At 39.1% G+C, this 18,805-nt stretch overlaps 1 long non-coding RNA gene and 1 pseudogene across 3 annotated transcripts in view; one reads left to right on the plus strand and one right to left on the minus strand.

The window, feature by feature from the left end:
- The window catches only part of LOC103349547 (uncharacterized), a 569,252-nt gene that overhangs the window by 119,427 nt on the left and 431,020 nt on the right, over positions 1–18,805 (minus strand). The window lies entirely within an intron of this gene.
- Positions 13,116–18,805, plus strand: part of LOC100348742 (beta-chimaerin pseudogene) — a 77,279-nt pseudogene continuing 71,589 nt past the window's right edge.

The raw sequence follows: 18,805 nt of genomic DNA on the forward strand, positions 1-18,805 counted from the left end.
ACTCTTTGGCAAAACATTTTTGAAACACATGTATGGTTTTTCTCAGAACATACATTTCCGAGAGCTTTTTAAAGACCCGTCCTCTACCAAAAGAGCTGAGAAGTCATCACCTATTTGATGAAGCATGAAAAAAGCTAATAATTGTGAAAACCAAGTGTTTTTCTTGTCTGTTCAGAGAATGGAGGCTGCAGGAAAACCACTATCCTGAATCTCTAGAATAGGGGCATGCTGAGACACAGCAACGGAAATGTGTTTATGTGGAGCAAAAGCTACTGGAGCCATGAACTAGTAGACATGTTACAGAGGGATTTTGACAAACTGGATTTCAATTGTAGAAGAGTAGGACCCAGGGTCCTACTGTGGTCCCAGGGGAGACCTGGGAGAATGCCGTGGCTCCTGGTTTTGGATCGCCCAGCTCCGGCTATTGCAGCCATTTGCGGAGTGAACCAGCAGATGGAAGATCTGTCTGTCTGTCTTTCCTCTCTCCTTCTGTAACTCTGCCTTTCAAATAAATAAATAAATCTTTTAAAAATTATTTAATCATTATTTATTTATTTTGAAAGGTAGAGTGACAGAGAAAGAGGAAGTGACAGAGAGAGATAGGAAGTGAGACCAAGAGAGGGAAAGAGATTGAGAAAGAAAAAGAGAGAGAGAGAGGAAAGAAGGAAGGAAGCAAGCAAGCAAAGAAGGAAGGGAGGAAGGGAGAAGGGAGAGAGGGAAGGAGAGAGAGAGAGAGAGAGAGAGAGAGAATCTACTATCTTCGAGTTTACTCCCCAGATGCCCACAACAGTCAGGGTGGGGCCAGGCCAAGGACAGGAGCCAGAATTCCATCTGGGTCTTCTGCTTGGATAACAGGAGCCCAAGCACTTGAACCATCTCCCACTAGCTTCCCAGGCCCATTAGCAGGAAGTTGTATCAGAAACTGAGTAGCCTGGGACTCAAGTAGGCATTAGATATGGGATGCTAGTGTTGAAAGTGGTGGATTAACCTGCTACATGACAGTTTCCTAACTTTATTTATTTATTTATTTATTTTGACAGGCAGAGTGGACAGTGAGAGAGAGACAGAGAAAGAAAGGTCTTCCTTTGCCGTTGGTTCACCCTCCAATGGCCGCTGCCGGCGCACCACACTGATCCGATGGCAGGAGCCAGGTACTTCTCCTGGTCTCCCATGGGGTGCAGGGCCCAAGCACTTGGGCCATCCTCCACTGCACTCCCTGGCCACAGCAGAGAGCTGGCCTGGAAGAGGGGCAACTGGGACAGAATCCGGCGCCCCGACTGGGACTAGAACCTGGTGTGCCGGCGCCGCAAGGCAGAGGATTAGCCTAGTGAGCCGCGGTGCCGGGCAGTTTCCTAACTTTAATTAATTTAAAAATAAATGTTTAACATAACAGTAATAAGGATCTATGTATACATATACTATATGAATGACTATAATATAAAGAGATGGAATCTATATTATTTAAAATGTATTTCGTGACTCTAACAAGTATCTTTAAATTTCCTAAAGAAAAGCATATATATATACATATATATACATATACATATATATATATTTATATCATGTCAGCTGGTGCTTAAGAAGCATTTGAAAAAATTTCACAGGCATTCATGATAAGTAGTCTCAGAAAACTAGGAATATAAAGGAAACTCCTCTACTTGATAAAGAACATTTACAAAAACCTAAACCTAAACATCACTGAAAAGTTTCCTCAAAGATCTGGAAAAGGTGATGAGGTCCTTTCTCATCATTCTTACTCAATTGTGTAATAGAATTTTGAGCTTGAGTAATAAGACAAGAAAAAAATCAGAAGCCTGTAGGATTGGGAAGGAAGAAATAAAACTATCTTAGTTCACAAATGATGTCATTTATATGGAAAATCTCAAAGAATCTACCAAAAAAAAAAAATCCTTGAACTTGTAAGCAAGTATAAAAGATCAATTGTCCTTCTATATAGCACGCAAAGTTAGTTGTTCTTTTATAGAGCAGTACTGAACAATTGAAAATGGATTTTTTTTTTAACAGGCAGAGTTTAGACAGTGAGAGAGAGAGACAGAGAGAAAAGTCTTCCTTCCATTGGTTCACCCCCCAAATGGCCCCTGCAGCTGGCACACTGCACTGATCCAAAGCCAGGAGCCAGGTGCTTCCTCCTGGTCTCCCACGCAGGTGCAGGAGTCCAAGCACCTGGGCCATCCTCCACTGCCTTCCCGGGCCACAGCAGAGAGCTGGACTGGAAGAGGAGCAACCAGGACAGAATCTGGCAGCCCAACCTGGACTAGGACCCGGGGTGCCGGTGCCGTAGGCAGAGGATTAGCTTAGTGATCCCCGGCGCTGGCCGAAAATGGAATTTTTTACAGTATCAATTACAATACTACACAAAAAATGAAATAGTTTGGTACACAAATCTAAAAAATACGTGCAGTATCTCTGTGTAGTGAATTAAAAGCTACTGATAAAATAAATCAAAGATAACAAAAATATATAGATATTTCATGTTCATAGATGGAAGAGTAATTATAAAAACATTAGCATAGTAATTATCATAAAAACATTGTCATACAATCATCATAATAATATCATTGGAGAATTTTGTGGAGAATCAAAGCAATCCCACTAAAAATTCTATCAAGATGTTTATATATATACACACATATATATTCATATATACATATTTTATAGGTATTCACATACATTTACATAGATATACATATATTCATATATATTTGTAACCTGATACTAAAGTTTATGCAGAAAGACACAAGATCTAGAATAAACAGAAGGTATGTCGTCTGATTTCAAGATTTTTTAAATTATTTCTGTCTACATAAGAACATATGATTTTTTTACCTCTTTTCTTTGTTTTAAATGTTTTATTGAAATATAGTATACATACCATGAAATGGCACAAGTGTACAGATAAATGAGCTTTTTTGGTCATCTGACCACACTCACACCAAACCCAAATTAAGAACAAAGCACTACTAGATCCCCAAGAGTCCTCACTATTACCTCCATTTCTTTCTTTTTTAACATGTGAAATAGGAGCATATTATCATTTAAATGGTTTGATTCAGTGAAGAACTACTTGTAACTATATAGCAAATGATTTGATGTCCACACAGTTTCTACTCTATGAACTAAATATCACAAATTAAAAAAAAATTTAAAAACATGTAATATTTATTTGGGGGATCTAGTTTATTTCATTTAGCATAGTATTCTCCATCTGCATCCATTTGGTTGCAAATGTTAGGATTATTCCTTTTTATGGCTGAGTAATATTCCATCATGTATATATACCATATCTTCTTTATCCAGTAATCAGTTGATGGACATCTAAGTTTATTACATATCTTAACTATTTATAATAATAATTGAGCTATTGAAAACATGGAAGTATAGGTAACTGTTTCATATATTTATTTCATTTCCTTTGGCTATATTCCCAGGAGTGTAATAGCTGGGTCATATGGTAGATCTATTTTTAGTTTTCTGAGGAATCTTTATACTGTCTTCCACAATGGTTGCACCAGTTTACATTCACATCAATAGGGTTTTAAGCTACCTTTTTCTCTACAAGATTCCAAGCACTTGTTATTTGTTGAATAATAGTTATTATAACTGGGGTGAGGTGATATCACAATGTGGTTTTTATTTGTGGTGCCCTGATGGCTATTGACCCCAGGCATTTTTCATGAGTTAGTTGATCATTCTATTTCATCCTTTAAAAAATACCTGTTCATATCCTTTATCCCTTTCTCAACTGGATTTTTTTGCTTTGTTGTTGTTGAGTTATGAATTTATATTCTATATATACTTATATATTCTGGATATTAATCCTTTATCAGATGCAGGTACATATTTTGCAAATATTTTCTTCCGTTCTGTCAGCTGCCTGTTTGCTTTGTTAAATGTTTCCTTTGCAGTGTAGAAGCTTCTTCACCTCATATTTGTCTATTTTTGCTCTTATTGCCTGTGCCTTGGGGGTCTTTTCCAAGAAGCCTTTGCCTAGGCCAAGGTCTTGCAGCCTTTCTCCTTTGTTTTCTTCTAGCATGTTGATGATTGCAGGTCTTGGGTTTAGATCCTTTCACCATCATGAGTTGATTTTTGCATAAGGGGTCTTGTTTCAAACTTGTGCATGTGAAAAACCAAATTTCCCAACACCATTTGCAGAGACTGTCCTTCTCCAGGGAATGATTTTGGCTCATTTGTCAAAGATTAGTTGATCATAGATTCATGTGTTAATTTCTGGAGTTTCTGCTTGTCCCATTAGTCTACATGTCTATTTTTGTGCTAGTACCAGGTTGTTTTGATTATAGCAGCTCTGTAGTATGTCTTGAAATAAGATATTATGGTGCCACAAGCTTTGTTTTTTGTTTTTTGTTTTTTTTTTTAAGATCAATTTGGCTATTGAGGGTATTTTGTTTTCGTATACACTTTAGGATTCTTTTTTCAAGGTGCATGAAGAATTTCCCTGGAACTCTGGTTGGGATCCCATTGAATCTGTAGATTGCTTTGGGCAATACAGACATTTTGATAATTCTTCCAACCTATGAGCATAAAAGATATTCCATTTTTTTGTATCTTTTTTATTTCTTTCATTAATGTTTTATAATTTTTACTGTCAGTTCATTACACTTTTGGTTAAATTTATCCCAAAGTATTTAATTTTTTTCAACTTTTATTTAATAAATATAAATTTCTAAAGTACAACTTTTGCATTATAGTAGTACACCGTTAAGTATCATTTTTAAGCCTGACTTGGTGGTAACAAATTCTTTCAGTTACGGCTTGTTTTCAAATGTTATAATTTCATCTTCATTTCTGAATGAAAGTTTTGTTGGATAATGTACTCTGTGTTGGCAAGTTTTATTGTTTTAGGCCTTGGATTACATCTTTCCATTCTTCCCTGGACTTTATGGGTTCTATTGAGAAATCTGCTGTCAATCTAATGGGAGTTCCTTTAAAAATGTTCTGGAATTTCTCTCTTGGAAATTTTGTTTTACTTTTTTTTTTATTTTTTTTTAAACTTTTATTTAATGCATATAAATTTCCAAAGTACGACTTATGGATTACAATGGCTTCCCCCCCATACCGTCCCTCCCACCCACAACCCTCCCCTTTCCCACTCCCTCTCCCCTTCCATTCACATCAAGATTCATTTTTGATTCTCTTTATATACAGAAGATCAGCTTAGTATACATCAAGTATGGATTTCAACAGTTTGCTCCCACACAGAAACATAAAGTGAAAAATAATAGATGATTTTTTTTAAATGATGATGAAATCAGAGCAGACCTATTGTCATGTTTAATCCCAGTGAGAGTCAAATTGGGAATTGATAATTTCTTTTTTTTTTTTTTTTACAGAGGATCAGTTTAGTATGCATTAAGTAAGGATTTCAACAGTTTGCACCCCCATAGAAACACAAAGTGAAATATATTGTTTGAGTACTCGTTATAGCATTAAATCTCAATGTACAGCACATTAAGGATAGAGATCCTACATGAGGAGTAAGTGCACAGTGACTCCTGTTGTTGACTTTACCAATTGACACTCCTGTCTATGGCATCAGTAATCTCCCTATGCTCCAGTCATGAGCTGCCAAGGCTATGGAAGCCCTCTGAGTTCTCCGACTCTTATCTTGTTTAGACAAGGTCATAGTCAAAGTGGAGGTTCTCTCCTCCCTTCAGAGAAAGGTACCTCCTTCTTTGATGACCTGTTCTTTCCACTGGGATCTCACTCGCAGAGATCTTTTGCCAGAGTGTCTTGGCTTTCCATGCCTGAAATACTCTCATGAGCTTTTCAGCCAGCTCCGAATGCCTTTAGGGCTGATTCTGAGGCCAGAGTGCTATTTAGGACATCTGCCATTCTATGAGTCTGCTGAGTATCTCACTTCCCATGTTGGATCACTCTCCCCTTTATTTACTCCATCGGTTAGCGTTAGCAGGTACTAGACTTGTCTATGTGCTCCCTTTGACTCCCAGTCCCTCCACCATGACCAACTGTGAACTGAAACTGATCACCTGGAACAGTGAGATGGCATTGGTACATGCCACCTCGATGGGATTGAACAGGCAGAGTTAGACAGTGAGAGAGACAGAGAGAAAGGTCTTCCTTTTCCACTGATTCACCCCCCAAATGGCAGCTATGGCTGGAGCACTGCTCTGATCTGAAGCCAGGAGTCAGGTGCCTCCTTCTGGTCTCCCATGCAGGTGTAGGGCCCAAGCACTTGGGCCATCCTTCACTGCCTTCCCAGGCCACAGCAGAGAGCTGGACTGAAATAGGAGCAACCAGGACAGAATCCAGTGCCCCAACCAGGACTAGAACCCGGGGTGCCGGCGCTTCAGGTAGAGGATTAGCCAAGTGAGCTGCAGCGCTGGCTGTTTTACTTTTAAAAGTGTGGCCATCATGTGTCATGGTAAGAATGTTTTCTGAACATACCAGTTGGGGTTCTATGTGCTTCCTGTATTTGAATGCTCATATCTTTTCTCCAAATTGGGAAAATGTTGTTATTATTTCAGTAAACAGGTTTTCTAAGCCATTATATCATATATCTTTCACATACATTCAGGAACTCATAAAACTTGTGTAATTAGTCATTGGATAATATCTCATAAATCCTGAACACTGTTTTTGATCTTTCTACTTTTTTTGTTTGAAATATTTCAAAGGACTACTTTTCTAGATCAGCTATTATTTCTTCTCCCTCCCAAAATCTGTTCTTGAGGCTTTCCACTGTATTTTTAAAATTTGACTTATAAAATACTTCATTTCTAGTATTTCTGTTTTGTTTTCCTTCAGTATCACTATCTCTTTGCTGAATTTTTATCCATATCATTTATTGAATTTCTAATTTTGTGTAACTTTTCAGTATATTTTTTAGTAATCTTACAATCATTCTTTTGAATTCTGTTTCAGTCATTCCATCAATCTCCCCCTTCTTGATAGTCCAATATTGATGAACAATTGTGTTCTCTTTGGGAAAACATTGATTTCTTTGTTCATGTTTTCTGTTTTCTAGTTGATTTTTGTACTCTTGTACTAACTCCTCTGGAAAGTGGGTTTTGTTTGTTTGCATATTTGTTTGTGATTAACAGCTTTATTCCCTGTAAATGTGCCTCTGGATTTTCGTGAAGTATCTAAGCCTTAATTTTTAGTTCCAGGGTACTGTACTGAGTGGGGTCAGAGAGCTCTGGAAAACATTTGTGGGTAGGGAAAATATCCAGAGTGATGCCCAAGTTGGGTGTGTATAGTGGGGCATTTCTGGCTACAGTCAGTGGGGCAAGGTGATGTTGGAGCACATTAGCAAGCTCAGTCCCAGCCCTTTCATGTGCAAAAGTGAACCAGGGGATTCACAGCCTAGAGTGAGCTCACAGTGCCAGCACACCTCACCCACCCAGTCATGCATATTGCACAGAATACCAACCCATTCCACAGTGTCTTCTCACCCCTCCATGAGATGTATCTCCACCATCCATGGAGTTCTGGAGTCTCCACAGTGAGACCGGTGAGTGCCCAGGAGTTCAGCCACAAACGATGACCCTCTCAGGTTCCTGGCTTATGCCAAGAATTGCCACAGTCACCGGGTACAGGGAGTCTGACTTCCACTGTGCACTCTCCTGCACCCTTGTGAACCACTCTTCCCCAAGACAGAATTCAGGACAGTTCAGCAGCAGCTCCACCTCGGCAAATTAACTCTGGTGCTTTAATTGGGAGAGGAAAGGGAGGTAACGCAGCCTCACTTCACAGAGCTAAGAAGTGGCCCAGACATCACTGTCTCCTCAGGCTGCACTTAAAGCTATTGGGGATCATGGAGTTCTCCCTCAGTGGAAGCCATCAATGATAGGGGCTATGGCAGGGTCCTCTCACCTTGGCCTGGAAAGATGGCACCTCTCATTCCAGAGCTAGCTGTGTAGATGCAGGAGTGGCTGCTGGCAGCAGGTCTGTCCTCTCCCCCTTTCTGTTCCACAGAATCTTTTCAGTTCTGTCCATTCTCCACTGCAAATTTCTCCCTCTCCTGGAAACGTGTTCCTCCCTTTGTTTTACTGGTATCTTTCTGTGACTGAGGTCAATGTAATTTGTCACTATTCAATAATCTTGGATCTCTCTCAAGAACAGATGAGTTTGTTGTTATCTCAAGTTCTGCTCCCAGAAGTTCTTTTCTGTGTTAGAGGGGACTTTTTTTTTTTTTTTTTTGACAGGCAGAGTTAGTGAGAGAGAGAGACAGAAAGGTCTTCCTTCCACTGGTTCACTCCCCAAATGCCCGCTATGGCCAGCGCGCTGCGCCAATCCGAAGCCAGGAGCCAGGTGCTTCCTCCTGGTCTCCCATGCGGGTGCAGAGCTCAAGCATTTGGGCCATCCTCCACTGCCCTCCCGGGCCACAGCAGAGAGCTGGACTGGAAGAGGAGCAACCGGGACAGAATCTGGCACCCCGACAGGGTCTAGAACCCGGGGTGCTGGCGTCACAGGCGGAGGATTAGCCTAGTGAGCTGCAGCGCTGGCCTAGAGGGGACATCTTAATCTTTCTTCCTTTGCTATAACACAATACCCAAGGCTGAGTGGTGGATACAGAAAAGAGATTTAATTGGCTCACAGTTCTGGAGATTGAAACTTCAAGACTGTGTATACCTAACTGTTCGACCTCTGGTGAGAGCCCCTTGACTACATTACAGCATGGCAGATGAGCAAAAATGCTGACTTACTTTAATGGTACAGTAATCAAGACTGCATGCTATTGGTGAAAGAATAAACACATAGATCAAATAGCCCATAGACAGCTCCATATAAATATGGTCAAAAGATCTTTGACAAGAGTGAAATTCACTGGAGAAAAGATTACAAGTGGTGTCTATAAATAAAAAATTGAACCTAGATAGTGACTTTTTATCTTTGATCACAATTGGTTCAGAATAGCTCATAGATATAAATGCAGTATTCAAGTAGGAAATTCCTAGAAGAAAATACCCAGAGCACAGTCTGTGAAAGAAAAGATTGGTGGGTTTGACTGTGTTAAAATTAAGAACTCCTCTTTCTAGCATAGCATTGGGAGTATGAAGCAACAGACCATATCTTACAGAAATATCTACAAAACATGTGTCTGGTGGGGGAATTGCACTAAAATATACAAAGAAGTTTAGGGCTTAATGGACGAACTGAAGAATACTGGGTAAAAGACCTAAACAGACACCTAACCAAGGAAGGCACAGAGATGGCAAATGAGAACATGAAAGGATTATCCCCATCACTGACATTAAGAAAAGAAAAATTATAGCTAGCAATAGTATACTACTAAACACACACTAGAATAATCATAAAATTTAGGAAACTGGCAATACCAGTTGATGGTGAGAATGCAGAGCAAAAAAGGATTTCTTACTCATTCCTACTAGGAATGTAAAAAAACACAGTCATTCTGGAAGAATGTTTGGCAATTTCTTGCAAAGGTAAATATAATCTTGTGCAATTGTGCTCCTAAGTATTACTCAAAGAGTTTGTGGAGTCTTTGTCCACACAAAAACTTACATATGAATAAGCTTTATGATAATTACCAAAAGTTGGAAGCAATCAAGATGTCCTTAAAAGGTGAAGGGTTAAGAAGACTTTGGTATATCCCTATGGTGAAGCACTATTTAGCAATAAAAAGAATAAGCTATTAAGTCATGCTAATATATGGAGAAATCTTAATTTCATATGGCTAAGTGAAAAGAATCAGTGTGAAAACATTACCTAATATATGATCCTATTTGTATGGCATTCTTGAAAACAAAACATTACAGAGACCAAATAAATCAATCATCAGTGCTTTGACATGAAGGGGAATGAGTTTAAGACTTGAAGCACAAAGTATTTTCTAAGAAGAATGTGTGAACTTTAATGCATGCAGTTTAAAAATCATTTACAAGGGTGAAGAAAGAGAATAAAATGCAAAATGTGATAAGAAAAATTCTATTACCTACCCAGAAGAATCACAAAAGGAAGTCATGGGGAAGGGGAAGTGCTGACTAAGTAATCCTCCATGAAGGCATTGGTTAACAATTCTGAAACCATGACACACTTACACTGGAATTAAACAATTATGTAAGGGCATGCTGAGTGGTGGAAGTCAAGTTTCTCAGTATCGGGACAATAATTTACAGTCAAGCAAATGAAATGTTCTCAACTGAACCAGGTTGTAATCAATTAGAATTGAAGAGGTCAATATGGACTCATGTTTAGCTTGTATAGACACAAATGTCTACATACAAAAATATTTATAGATAGGTGCATGTTCTCAGGTTAGTACTTACTCATGTATCTCCTTGCTCTGTTAACTCAGGGGCTCCAGTAGCAAGGACACTCTAGCATCAACAGTCTCACTTAGTACCTAGATCTTGGATTCTAAAAACATTCCCCGATATAAGAATGTAGGAATCTCTGAAGAGATGGCTCCAACTTGAGCATTCTGTATTGGCAGAAAGTCAGGAAGTTCTCAATACACCCACAATGATGGGAACATGTCAAACGACCACAGGAGCCAACTGGAAAAGCTCTCAACGGAGAAAACAGGGAAAATGTGAACAGATTAGATGAAGTAGTACTGGATTATAACCCAAAGTATAAAATAAGCATACATGAATCCATACTGTTATAAATGAAGGATCGTTTAAATAAATAGTATAGGCAAATTTCCCATGCAGAAAAGTTCTGAATAATTGATGTAGATCCTGTGCCCTCAAAGCAGAGATACATAAATGTCCACTGCTGAAGGCCTGGCTTGCAGAGACATCCTTCCAAAGAGCACACATACCATGGGCACAAGACAAGAGTGACGTTACAGTGAAGAATCCTGACAAGCACCACCTCAGCCAGGGAATCAAGGTCAATATCAACAAGAAAAACTCATTTTTATAGAATTTACCCTTGATATGATGTGATGAGAATGTCACTTTACTTCTGTGGTCTTCTTTCCAAAAACTCATAACCCCAGTCTCACATGGGAAGAACATCAGACAAATCCTGGCTGCAGGATATTTTACAAAATATCTGCCCAGTACTCCTCAGAACTGCCAAGGTCACTGGAAGAGAGCAAGTTCTAAAAACCCATCACACCCAAGAGGAGCTGATGGGGACATGATTAAATAGAATGTGGTCTCCTGCAACAAGGGAAGGAGGTAATACATAAAAACCAAGGTAATCTGAATAGTAGTACTTTATTTCATAATCAATCAACATTGGTGCTCTATTTGTGACAAATATGTCACACTAAGGTTAAGATGTTAATAATAGGAGAAATTGGGCATGGGATATATGGAAACAAACCCTGTACTACCATTGCAATTTTCCCACAATTCTGAAACTATCCTAAATTTAAAATGTTATTAAAATATGCATAAAAATGAGTAGATACATGACTTTCTAAGATTGCATGTGTATGTGGATAAGCGGAATTTTTAAAGTCACTTTCAACTCTGTGTATGCACTCTATTTTTAAACATAATCATTTTTAACATACACCATAATTCATGATTCAGTTAGCAAATGCTTCAAAGCTTCTCAACAATTCCTAGCATACAGCTTGACCTTTAAGATTTTCATACATTTTGCTATAAGAAAAAATGGTTCTATGTAATGAGCTTGATCTTCTGCGGTACAGGCTCTGACTGCGCCTAACAAGGGCTGACAAGAAGGCTGTCTCCTCCTGCCTCCCTCCTCCCCACACCAACCTGCTCTGCCCTGTTCACTCTGTAGCCCTACACTCACTCCCTGAGACTCCATGGTAAAGTGGTACCTGCAAGCCCCAAAAGAGCATTGGTAGAGAGCCTGGGATAAGACCATTGTCCCCAAACACGGCACCTACCCTGTGTTCCTGAGAAAACAAGGCAACAGTTGCCAGCATGGCTTTAGGTCTTAGCAAGGACACTCTTGGAAAAAATTGAAATGGAGCAAAGTATCTCCCAAGATATCTATTCCTCGGTTTTCCCAGGTGTTAAATGCTGAGACTCGAAATCGTACCACACTTCATCTTCTAATGAGAACAGACCCTAAGGTAAGGCCGCAGTAAGGTGTTCATCACACACTCGGCTCAGCAAGGTCGGGGTGAGGCAGGTGCTAAAATGAGTCCCAGGAGATTCAGGTGCTGAAGTACTCCTAGAGTCATAGGCTCCCGGAGCGAAATGTTCTTAGCCACATTCAGCCCCTCTCTTCTCCCTCTCAGCAGGGACAAAGGGAGGTCAGAATAGGCCCCTGGAGGGCCAGAGTAGGGAAAAGACTCATGCGGCTTTTCCTCGGCAGACAAATATTCATTTTTATGAGTTGGAAGCCTCCGGCTCCCTCCTTGGAATTGTCGGCGGCAGCAACTCAGGCTGCTGCAGGATGCATTTGTCTCCCCCTGCACATATTATTTTATTGTTATTACTCTCATTCCTTCCTAACTGTGAGCCAATGAGCAGAATTATTTTTATTTACTCCGATTTTTGGATGCTTGAATATATTACTTCAATATAGTTTATAATCCCTATAATAGCACGTAATGGTTATACTTTAGACATTTAAAAGCAATTGGGCACATTCAATATGCTATGACATATAACTTTATAATGCCCTATCTCTTTCTGTATTAAATGTTTCATGTTAATAAATTCTAGCCTATTTTGCACGTTTCATATCTGCATGTATAAACTCATAAAAATAATAATAACCGGCATGAATTTTTCTGGTAAACTTATAGTGTGAAAATATAATTGAGAATAGCTGATACCAGTGGTAAAGGCTATAATTGAGGAAATCAAGTAGAACATAAAGATGTCCCCCAAATTCAATTTCAACAGGATTCTGACCACATCCAAAAACATCACATCTTGCCGAGCCATTTGAATAAAACTCTTCCTGGGGTCAATCTGTAATAGACTCTACTTTATGGCTAAAAGTGGTCTGTGTGCAGATGAATCATCCTGTCTCTGACCCAGACGCCTGACAAAGAGTGATTTTCATTGTAAACTAATTTTTGTAATGTCCTGGTTTCAATGTCACCCGTGTCACCAACACAAAGTTCTTCCAAAACGCCATTGCTGCCTTGCAGAAGCTCGGCAGCCTCTCTCTCAGACACGTCTGAAGAAGGGGATGAATAACCAGCCATGATCGAGCATGATGACATGACATCATCTCCAGAGGTGACCCAGGGCCAGGCAGGAGCCCGCACCCCTGGCGCACGCGATTGTCGACTGTTACGGCTGTCTCCGTTGTCCTGTCAGACTTGAGCAGGGTGATGGAGGGAACACATGCTGGTGGCCAGAAGGAGGGGCCAGTCCTCCTGGAAGTGGTGATGAGTACATCGGACTTTGCTTTCTTTTTCTAGAAGAGGTGCATGTCTCTTTGTATACATGGAAGAAAAGTAGAGTGTGAAACTAAGGGAGAAGGCACTTAAATAAACCAGCCAGCAGGGTTTCAGGAATTTAATAAGCATAATTCCAGTAGCTTTAGGTTTAATCCCTTGTGCCTGCACAAGTTAATCCTTTATTTTTGTGCTAGAGGATATTTGCAGCTTTTCTCTCTGGTCCCTCATTATTTATATTCATCCCATAACAATGTCCCTTTTCTCTAAAGTAGAGTGTCTCATAAGAAAAATAAATAAATACAGGTAAGTAATAGCTAACTGTGGTCTGATGTAGCATCTCTATATCTGACCCAGAATTTAGTTTCTCTTCTGGGATAATTCCACCTGTTTAGTTTTTGGTTTTCACTTCCATGTGAGTTATAAAGCATGATGTTCAAGGAAATAATATTTGATACTGCATCAGTTACCTGTTATAAAACACTGGTTAAAACAGGAGTTGATGCATAGGTAATCTTCACAGATTTTTGCTGTTGTTGGATAATTGAAATGAAGTTTTAGATGATCTGATGTGACTTCACTGGACTTTTTAAATGGTGCACCTAAAACCTCTGGGTTAAGAGACACACCAGAGTTAAACCACAATTGAACCCGAGTAGCAGTTCTACTTCTGGAGTATTTGGGTCGAAGAATAACGGTAAGATATGAAAAAGGTACAGAGATTCGTGTATCTTTTTTAAGCATCTAACTTGTTGCTTCGGAGACTACAAATCATTTTATTAAGAAAATCATATTTACTCCTGGAAATCATATTGAAAAGAAAGACATAATTTGGCATTATATAAGTATATTTCTCACGTGAAAGCTGAAGTGATGAAAATAAAGTACTTGTATAAATAAAGAGAATGCATCCTTAGATTTGGGAGGGAATTGTTGTCGATTTTCAGATTATTTTAATAGAGTCATTGATCCTTTCTTATTTAATACAGTTTGACAGAATATACACACATTTTGAAAATTTTAAATTGTGGGTAGTATTTTAGAGCACATTATCATTAAAGATATTCATGTTAATCCTCTATAAGGTATAAATGAATAGTCAAAAGTCATGGTAATATCAATCAGCAATAATAACTACAACATAAACTCATACATATTGCAAATGAGAGCAAGTTTTTTTTAAATAATGTTTTTTTTTATGAAGAAAAATAAAGTGCTTTATTGGTGTATGTTAATGACATTGTAAAATTGTTTTCAATTCTTCAGCCTCACCCTGTGATCCCACTTTTTTTTTTTTAACTTTTATTTAATGCATATAAATTTCCAAAGTACGACTTATGGATTACAATGGCTTCCCCCCCATACCGTCCCTCCCACCCACAACCCTCCCCTTTCCCACTCCCTCTCCCCTTCCATTCACATCAAGATTCATTTTCGATTATCTTAATATACAGAAGATCAGCTTAGTATACATTATAAAGTGAAAAATAATAGACGATTTTTTTTAAATGATGATGAAATCAGAGCAGACCTATTGTCATGTTTAATCCCAGTGAGAGTCAAGTTGGGAATTGATAATTTCTTTTTTTTTTTTTTTTTACAGAGGATCAGTTTAGTATGCATTAAGTAAGGATTTCAACAGTTTGCACCCCCATAGAAACACAAAGTGAAATATATTGTTTGAGTACTCGTTATAGCATTAAATCTCAATGTACAGCACATTAAGGATAGAGATCCTACATGAGGAATAAGTGCACAGTGACTCCTGTTGTTGACTTTACCAATTGACACTCCTGTCTATGGCATCAGTAATCTCCCTATGCTCCAGTCATGAGCTGCCAAGGCTATGGAAGCCCTCTGAGTTCTCCGACTCTTATCTTGTTTAGACAAGGTCATAGTCAAAGTGGAGGTTCTCTCCTCCCTTCAGAGAAAGGTACCTCCTTCTTTGATGACCTGTTCTTTCCACTGGGATCTCACTCGCAGAGATCTTTTGCCAGAGTGTCTTGGCTTTCCATGCCTGAAATACTCTCATGAGCTTTTCAGCCAGCTCCGAATGCCTTTAGGGCTGATTCTGAGGCCAGAGTGCTATTTAGGACATCTGCCATTCTATGAGTCTGCTGAGTATCTCACTTCCCATGTTGGATCACTCTCCCCTTTATTTACTCCATCGGTTAGCATTAGCAGGTACTAGACTTGTCTATGTGCTCCCTTTGACTCCCAGTCCCTCCACCATGACCAACTGTGAACTGAAATTGATCACCTGGAACAGTGAGATGGCATTGGTACATGCCACCTCGATGGGATTGAATTGGAATCCCCTGGTATGCTTCCAACTCCACCACTTGGGGCAAGTCAGCCTGAGCATGTCCCAAATTATACATCTCTTCCCTCTCCCATTCCCACCACCATGTTCAACAGGGATCACATTTCAGTTAAATTTCAACACTTAAGAATAACTGTGCATCAATTACAGATCTAAACCAGTCATATTAAGTAGAAGAGATAAAAAAACTACTAAGAGGGATAATGTATTAAGTTGTTCATTAACAGTCAGGGCTATGCTGATCAAGCCACCGTTTCCCATAGTGTCCACCTCACTCCAACAGGTTTCCCTCTTGGTGTTCAGTCAGTCGTCACCAATCAGGGAGAACATATGGTATTTGTCCCTTTGGGACTGGCTTATTTCACTCAACATGATGTGTTCCAGATTCCTCCATTTTGTTGCAAATGACTGGATTTCGTTGTTTCTTACTGCGGTATAGTATTCTAAAGAGTACATATCCCATAATTTCTTTATCCAGTCTATCGTTGATGGGCATTTAGGTTGGTTCCAGGTCTTAGCTATTGTGAATTGAGCTGCAATAAACATTAGGGTGCAGACCTCTTTTTTGTTTGCCAATTTAAATTCCTTTGGGTAAATTCCAAGGAGTGGGATGGCTGGGTCGAACGGTAGGGTTATCTTCAGGTTTCTGAGGAATCTCCAGACTGACTTCCATAGTGGCTTGACCAGTTTGCATTCCCACCAACAGTGGGTTAGTGTCCCTTTTTCCCCACATCCTTGCCAGCATCTGTTGTTGGTAGATTTCTGCATGTGAGCCATTCTAACCGGGGTGAGGTGAAACCTCATTGTGGTTTTGATTTGCATTTCCCTGATTGCTAATGACCTTGAACATTTTTTCATGTGCCTGTTGGCCATTTGGATGTCCTCTTTTGAAAAATGTCTATTGAGGTCCTTGGCCCATCTCTTAAGTGGGTTGTTGGTTTTGTTTTTGTGGAGTTTCTTGATCTCTTTGTAGATTCTGGTTATTAACCCTTTATCTGTTGCATAGTTTGCAAATATTTTTTCCCATTCTGTCGGTTGTCTTTTCACTCTCCTGACTGTTTCTTTTGCAGTACAGAAACTTCTCAATTTGATGCAATCCCAATAGTTGATTTTGGCTTTGACTGCCTGTGCCTCCCGGGTCTTTTCCAGAAATTCTTTGCCTGTGCCAATATCTTGAAGGGTTTCTCCAATGTTTTCTAGTAACTTGATGGTGTCAGGTCGTAGATTTAGGTCTTTAATCCATGTTGAGTGGATTTTTGTGTAAGGTGTAAGGTAGGGGTCTTGCTTCATGATTCTGCACGTGGAAATCCAATTTTCCCAGCACCATTTATTGAATAGACTGTCCTTGCTCCAGGAATTAGTTTTAGATCCTTGATCAAATATAAGTTGGCTGTAGATGTTTGGGTTGATTTCTGGTGTTTCAATTCTGTTCCATTGGTCTATCCATCTGTTTCTGTACCAGTACCATGCTGTTTTAATTACAACTGCCCTGTAGTATGTCCTGAAATCTGGTATTGTGATGCCTCCGGCTTTGTTTTTGTTGTACAAGATTGTTTTAGCTATTCGAGGTCTCTTGTGCCTCCATATAAATTTCAGCACCATTTTTTCCAGATCTGAGAAGAAGGTCTTTGGTATCTTGATTGGTATTGCATTGAATCTGTAAATTGCTTTTGGGAGAATGGACATTTTGATGATATTGATTCTTCCAATCCATGAGCATGGGAGATTTTTCCATTTCTTGGTATCCTCTTCTATTTCTTTCTTTAAGGTTTTGTAATTTTCATCGTAGAGATCTTTAACGTCTTTGGTTAAGTTTATTCCAAGGTATTTGATTGTTTTTGTAGCTATTGTGAATGGGATTGATCTTAGAAGTTCTTCCTCAGCCATGGCATTGTCTGTGTATACAAAGGCTGTTGATTTTTGTGCATTGATTTTATACCCTGCTACTTTGCCAAACTCTTCTATGAGTTCCAATAGTCTCTTAGTAGAGTTCTTTGGGTCCCCTAAATACAGAATCATGTCATCTGCAAAGAGGGATAGTTTGAGTTCTTCCTTCCCAATTTGTATCCCTTTAATTTCTTTTTCTTGCCTAATAGCTCTGGCTAGAACCTCCAGAACTATATTGAATAGCAGTGGTGAGAGTGGACATCCCTGTCTGGTTCCAGATCTCAGTGGAAATGCTTCCAACTTTTCCCCATTCAATAGGATGTTGGCTGTGGGTTTTTCATAGATTGCTCTGATTGTATTGAGGAATGTTCCTTCCAAACCCAGTTTGCTTAGAGTTTTCATCATGAACGGGTGTTGTATTTTGGGAGACTTAGACCCCAATACAGTAGTACTGGGGGACTTCAATACTCCACTCTCAGAAATAGACAGATCATCCGGTCAGAAGATCAACAAGGATACAGTAGATTTAAACGACACTATAGCCCAAATGGATCTAACAGATATATACAGAACTTTCAATCCTACAGCTAAAGATTTTACATTCTTCTCAGCAGTACATGGAAGCTTCTCTAGGATTGACCACATACTAGGCCATAAAGCAAGTCTCAGCAAATTCAAAAGAATTAGAATCATACCATGCAGCTTCTCAGACCATAAAGGAATGAAGTTGGAAATTAGCAACTCAGGAATCCCTAGAGCATACGCAAACACATGGAGATTGAACAACATGCTCCTGAATGAACAATGGGTCATAGAAGAAATCAAAAGAGAAATCAAAAACTTTCTGGAAGTAAATGAGGATAACAGCACAACATACCAAAACTTATGGGACGCAGCAAAAGCAGTGTTAAGAGGAAAGTTTATATCAATAGGTGCCTACATCAAGAAATTGGAAAGACACCAAATAGATGAGCTTTCAATTCACCTCAAGGATCTAGAAAACCTACAGCAAATCAGACCCAAATCTAGTAGGAGAAGAGAAATAATTAAAATCAGAGAAGAAATCAACAGGATTGAATCAAGAAAAACATTACAAAAAATCAGCCAAACGAGGAGCTGGTTTTTTGAAAAAATAAACAAAATTGACACCCCATTGGCCCAACTAACTAAAAAAAGAAGAGAAAAGACCCAAATCAATAAAATCAGAGATGAAAAAGGAAATGTAACAACAGACACCACAGAAATAAAAAGAATCATCAGAAATTACTACAAGGACTTGTATG

Source organism: Oryctolagus cuniculus, chromosome 14, assembly GCF_964237555.1.
Source record: "Oryctolagus cuniculus chromosome 14, mOryCun1.1, whole genome shotgun sequence".
In the NCBI taxonomy this organism is placed as follows: domain Eukaryota; kingdom Metazoa; phylum Chordata; class Mammalia; order Lagomorpha; family Leporidae; genus Oryctolagus; species Oryctolagus cuniculus.